We start from the raw sequence: 6742 nt of genomic DNA, 5'->3' as shown, positions 1-6742 counted from the left end.
GGTTAGCATAATTAGCATGCTAGCATGTTAGCATGCTAGTTAGCATTTTTAGCAAAACTGCTTAAAATGATTAGCTAAGTTAGCTAAGTAATGTGGTTAGCATAGTTAGCATGTTAGCATGCTAATTAGCATTTTTAACAAAACTGCTAAAAATGATTAGCTAAGTTAGCTAAGTAACATGGTTAGCATAGTTAGCATGTTAGCATGCTAGTTAGCATTTTTAGCAAAACTGCTTAAAATGATTAGCTAAGTTAGCTAAGTAATGTGGTTAGCATGCTAGTTAGCATTTTTTAGCAAAACTGCTTAAAATGATTAGCTAAGTTAGCTAAGTAATGTGGTTAGCATAGTTAGCATGTTAGCATGCTAGTTAGCATTTTTAGCAAAACTGCTAAAATGATTAGCTAAGTCACATGGTTAGCATAGTTAGCATGCTACTTAGCATAACTGCTAAAAATGATTAGCTAAGTCACATGGTTAGCATACTTAGCATTTTAACATTGTTAGCATGCTAGTTAGCATACTTGGTTAACATTATTATCTTTGTTAACATAGTTAGCATAACTGCTAGCAAACATTAGAGCCATTCCAACTGTCAGTTATCGTCAACTATCTACCTAAATAATTTAACCATTTAAACTATCCACCTATTTAACTGTTCAGTCATTCCAACTATATTAAACCTCATGTACTTAGCAACCAATATAGTTTGTTTTTACTCTGTATGATTTTTTTACGTTATATTTTTGCATTTTCATGCACTGTATTTCCTTCAGGAAATGCTTTTCTAGTTCTTCTTCTTCTTCTAACGCATTTAATGCAGCTTCAACCGTTTAACGTAGAAACTTCATTCAAACTATGTTACGTAGGTCTTACTTAGGACATGGGTGCTATGTATTTTTCAACTTTGTAACTTTTATACTTTTTAAACTATTAATTAAAAACTAATCAAAATTTCCCCATTGACTTAACATTATGATTATGACATCACAATACGGCCGTTAAGCAATTAGAATCCTATGGCAGGTGTTCGGGCCACCTGGACCAACTGCCAGTCTCAGGCTTTAAGCATACAAACTGGCCCTATTAAGACTACACATCCTGTTCAACTGCTTCCTCTGCCAAAAACTGTTTCAAAATAAAAGTCCTCACTACAATATTTCACTGTTAAACAATTCAACCCTTTAAACTACTGAACTTTTTAACTGTTCAGCCATTGTAACTGTTACTTGTCATCAACTATGACTCCTACCCACTGTAGCTAGTTAGCTAAGTTAGCTAAGTAACATGGTTAGCATAGTTAGCATGCTAACATGTTAGCATGCTAGTTAGCATTTTTAGCAAAACTGCTTAAAATGATTAGCTAAGTTAGCTAAGTCATATGGTTAGCATAGTTAGCATGTTAGCATGCTAGTTAGCATTTTTAGCAAAACTGCTTAAAATGATTAGCTAAGTCACATGGTTAGCATAGTTAGCATGCTAGTTAGCATTTTTAGCAAAACTGCTTAAAATGATTAGCTAAGTTAGCTAAGTCACATGGTTAGCATAGTTAGCATGCTAGTTAGCATTTTTAGCAAAACTGCTAAAAATGATTAGCTAAGTCAGCTAAGTAACGTAGTTAGCATGCTAGCATGCTAGTTAGCATTTTTAGCAAAACCGCTAAAAACGATTAGCTAAGTCAGCTAAGTAACGTGGTTAGCATAGTTAGCATGCTAGCGCTAGCATGTTAGCATGCTAGTTAGCATTTTTAGCAAAACTACTAAAAACGATTAGCTAAGTAACATGGTTAGCATAGTTAGCATGCTAGCATGTTAGCATGCTAGTTAGCATAGTAACTTTGTTAACATTATTATCTTTGTTAACATAGTTAGCATAACTGCTAGCAAACATTAGAGCCATTCCAACTGTCAGTTATCGTCAACTATCTACCTAAATAATTTAACCATTTAAACTATCCACCTATTTAACTGTTCAGTCATTCCAACTATATTAAACCTCATCTACTTAGCAACCAATATAGTTTGTTTTTACTCTGTATGATATTTTACATCATATTTTTGCATTTTCATGCACTGTATTTCCTTCAGGAAATGCTTTTCTAGTTCAGATTAAAGATTGTTGTTTGTGCTAAATTTACCTCGCCGCTACTTGCCTTGCACTCTGGTCCAGCTCTCCTAAGCCAACTATTACACCTGTTTTACCTGCCCTGTGCCACCTCCAGCACTTGATGAAGATCTCAGATGATCCTGCCTATATTGTGGGATTCAAGGCTGCCTTCACCAAGGACCTCAACCAGCGGAGGGAGAAAATAAACCTGGAATGCTTAAGGTATGTCAGACTGACCAGAAGATAACTGCATTGTTTGACCATTATAGACTGTTAAGACAGTAGATCGGTCAATGAATAGATGAATGAGTCATGAAGACATATGGAGGTTGGATTTGGAAAGTGAAATTTTCATCAATCAATAATTATTATTTTTCATTCATCAAAGGTGGCGACTGCTCTAGATCCATGACTTAAGGACCTCAAGGGCCCAGAGCAGAGAGGGAGCCAGTGTGGGCAACGCTAAGTGAGTTGGTGAAGGGGAAGAACCTGCTCTGCAGCCAGTGTGGGCAACGCTAAGTGAGTTGGTGAAGGGAGAAGAACCTGCTCTGCAGCCAGTGTGTGCAACGCTAAGTGAGTTGGTGAAGGGAGAAGAACCTGCTCTGCAGCCAGTGTGTGCAACGCTAAGTGAGTTGGTGAAAGGAGAAGAACCTGCTCTGCAGCCAGTCTAGATTAATTCCAAGATTAGTGAGATTAATCTAGATTAAAGAAATTAATCTATGACCACCACCACTAATATATATATATATATATATATATATATATATATATATATATATATAGAATGAATGCATGCAAAGTTATTTGGCCCACAGATACAGATTTTTCTCAAGTTATGACTTGCTAGATAGATAGACACTTTATTGATCCCCAAGGGGAAATTCAGGGTCTCAGTAGCATACAGACATCACACACATATTTTAGTATATTTAGCATATTCTTTATCTTCTACTGTCCTTACTGCTTAGTTGTGTTTTTATATTATATACTTTAAGTACTCTTTCTGCTGTTAAAGAATGTGTTTGTTGTATGTATGCTGCTGCTGAGACCTTGAATTTTCCCTGGGGATCAAGAAAGTATCTATCTATCTATCTATCTCTATCTATCTCTCTTATCTATCTCACAACATGCACTTACAGCAGAAAAGGTGAATAAAAACAATAGCAACTTTGAAGACATGTTTTCAGTGATTTCACACATTCCACATGTGTTCATTAATAGTTTTGATGAATCTACAGTGTAAATAGTCATGACCGTAAAGGAAACGCATATATAGCCAAGTCCAACTTCAGGATTTACATTATGAAGGAATTTAGTTGGGCTTGATTTCTGTCAGTGGGAGATTCTACTGGGTAAAATGATGGCATTTTGGCCTGTAGACTCAGCCTTACTGACTGCTTAACTGGGCTTACTACTTGTGTGTATGTTGACACTTTTTATTTATTTTATCTTTTTGTATAATAGGTGATTACTTGTTAGCAAGGCAAGCAATGAAGAAGGCTTTGAGCTTTAAAACATCAGACCTTGACTCGGTTCATGAAGAAGACACACAGCGCATCCAGAGGAGACATAGTACAGTGTAAGTGTGGCCTTCAGATAAATGTTTATTTTTCATTTTAAGTACATTAAGATAAGCCTTTTTGTTTCAAATAGAGAAAATGGTCTTGATTAGTCCATCAAGAGATGGGCTTTACAGTTGAGGTTACATTATGCTGGCGCACTGACAAATATTATATGGTTGGCCACCATTTCATTGCAGAGTCAGATCCAGTGTTTAGAGATAGATAGATGGATGGATAAATAATTAATTAATCACCACGGGGAAATTCAAGCTGGTTTCATCCAACCAGTGATCACTATTAAGATTACTGAATTGTATTTTGTGTATGTATAAGTATTTTTCGTAATTAATGCAGATATTTTCATAAACATAGAAAGAGAAAACACTTTGGTGAATTGGATTCTCTGGAAGACTAATAGCCTAGAAATCTACACGCGCCCCTAGCGAGGGCTAGTCTAGCAACTCTCCGTTGGCTTGTGAGCTCCAGAAATCGAAACTTAATCAGGACATTGAAATCGTGAATAGAGTCGTTTGGTGGGCTTAACATAATGAATGATGGCAGAGTTGCAACGGTTTGGCTTGAATTCCCTGCTACTTGAAAACAAATATCCTATTGCGTGCAGAGGGAATTTGAAAGACAACTGATTATCCCGCCCCTCAGACTGAGCACTGTGAACGGTGAGTGCCCAGACCCTACATTTTAATGTGGGTCTGGCTCGCCAGGCTAGAAGACTAAAGCAACCGGGATAAATCTCCGCCTATTGATGTTCCGCTGAATTATAGCCAATCCTTGCCTGTGGATGCACCACCAGTCCCACCTCCATATCGGTCATCGTCACCACAAAGAGTATCCCCTCCAAGGTAAACTCCTCAGACATTTAACACCCAGGTAAATGAAATGTGAATATTATTCTACCTTTCACTTGTCATTTAGCATCATTGCCTACCTCTCAAAGATCAAACTATAATTTGAATTGTCTAAAGGTCACTCGCATCGCTAATCTTTCACTCAATTATGAACACCTGATTACTTGCATTTCACCAAAAATACAAAGTGCAATTTGTTGGCATACAACTGTGCTGATATGTTTATAGTTTTGGATATCATTTTTTTATGTCCCCTTTCTTTACACCTCTGCTGTATGACCCCTCATTGGACTTTACCACACAGTCAGTCATCTGATCAGTGCTCTTCCTCATCCACATCCACAATGCCATCTTTTTGGTCTTCACCATGCCACCAGTCAGCTCCTAGGTCTACGCCACATGGGTCTACGTCATCTGTTCCAATTTCTGTGAGTGATTTTTGGTGTGTGTGTGTGTAAGCTATTGGGTGCCTGCAGTTACTCTTGAATGAATAGAGTATCTATGTTTTCCTCAGCACTCTTCTGCCAACACCATGTCTTCTCCTTGGTCTGTGCCTCATCGCCAGTCAGCTCCTGTGTCTACGGAACATGGCCCGTCATCTGTTCCGTTTTGTGTGTGTGTGTAAGCTATTGGGTGTCTTAAATTACCCTTGGGATGAATAAAGTATCTATCTTTCTCTCTCTCTCTCTCTCTCTCCAGCGTTTTTCTACTAGGGCAAGGTCCTTTCATCATACATCTCCACGATCACCAGTGCCGCCTGCTCAATCCTCATTCTCTCCACCCAGATTCCAAGCCAGTTCTGACGCCTCTACATTTTTTAGGCCATCATTCAGGATTGGGCAATATGGGATGGACCAAATACCTTGTTCTCGTAAGTTCCTGTGTGGTTCCTATTTGCATATCAACTGCATTTTGGTCATGGTGGCTGTAATGACCATTTTCTCTGTTGCCGATATTTTGTTTTGCAATTGTTTGTTGCTTTAATATCTGAATGTATTGGCAGCCACACTTTATGTTTGTGTGTGTGTGTGTAAGCTATTGGGTGCCTGAAATTACCCATGGGATGAATAGAGTATCTATGGTTCTCTAGGGCTGCAGCTATCGATTCTTTTTGTAATCGATTAATCTAGCACTTTATCGATCGATTAATCGGATATTTTTGTTTTGCATTGTTAAACAACCAAAACAAATAATGCATAACGAAAACGACATGGCTGTAAAATTATCAAGCAATTGGCACAGAGGTATTTATTCTAACTCCAACATTTGGCTCCAAAACTAAGCCCATTTATTGCAATTTACCCATTTAGTGTTTATAAGTGCCAGTGCCAACAATTAAATAATGTTCAGAATGCTCTCTGTAAAATTGCAGCCTCTTGTGCATGACTTAGCTGGTCGAACAAAGCTGCCCATACTATGTTTTGAAGTGCTGGGAGAGAGAAGAGGGAAAGCAATTTAATGTATTAATTTCCACAAGTTTCATGCTGTAATCTAGACTTGACATCAAAGTAAATATCTGTTTTATGTAGATTTCTACACCTGCAGCATTTACCATTAGGCTACTAACAAATAATGTTACCATTAGGCTACTAAAAACTAGCCTACCATTAGGCTACTAACAAATAATTTTACCATTACCTGTGTGTGTGTGTGCACGCGTGTGGTACGTGAGGGAAGATGAGGGTGCATGCATGTGTGTATAAAAATAGTTCTTTTTTAGGCATACGGTCTTGCAATTGAACGTGAATAAGTTTACTACTTAAAAACGTCAAAGCTAAACATTATATCACGACATCGCTACAAATACAGTGTGATTAAAATCAGCCAACATCAATGTAGGCTATAGGCTACGTATATAGATGATGGATAGGGTAGATAGATTGATAGATGGCCTACTTTATTGACGCTTGGTGAAACAGCATAGAGTGCATGTTTTCGGTTCAGATGTTTGTTCTTTTCCTTTTTGAGTATGTAATGATCCCAAAACTTTACTTGAAAACTTTAGACATTCACTGCCATTTATGGACATCTTGAGCTAATTCAGAATGTATCACGATTCACGAGCTAGGGTGGTGTGCTTCCTGAACAACGGTCCGTGTGGAACAATCAGATCCCTGCGCGTATAGTGCGCGTCATAGGAATTTAACAAGGCTTCGAGGCAGAGTTTTTGCCTCGTTATTTTAGTAACTCGATGAATCGTTTCAGCCCTAA

The 6742-nt window shown here is 37.8% G+C and overlaps 1 long non-coding RNA gene across 1 annotated transcript; it reads left to right on the top strand.

Moving 5' to 3' along the window:
• Positions 1–4405: 4405 nt before the first annotated feature.
• Positions 4406–5376, top strand: LOC121692415. Its single transcript, XR_006025259.1, has 3 exons — positions 4406–4525; positions 4836–4959; positions 5046–5376. It is a non-coding gene; the product is annotated as an uncharacterized LOC121692415 (long non-coding RNA).
• Positions 5377–6742: the final 1366 nt, after the last annotated feature.

The sequence above is a fragment of the Alosa sapidissima genome, chromosome 2 (genome assembly GCF_018492685.1).
Source record: "Alosa sapidissima isolate fAloSap1 chromosome 2, fAloSap1.pri, whole genome shotgun sequence".
Classification (NCBI taxonomy): domain Eukaryota; kingdom Metazoa; phylum Chordata; class Actinopteri; order Clupeiformes; family Clupeidae; genus Alosa; species Alosa sapidissima.
Note: the sequence above shows the minus strand (reverse complement) of the source record. Positions and strands in the feature narration are given on the sequence as shown.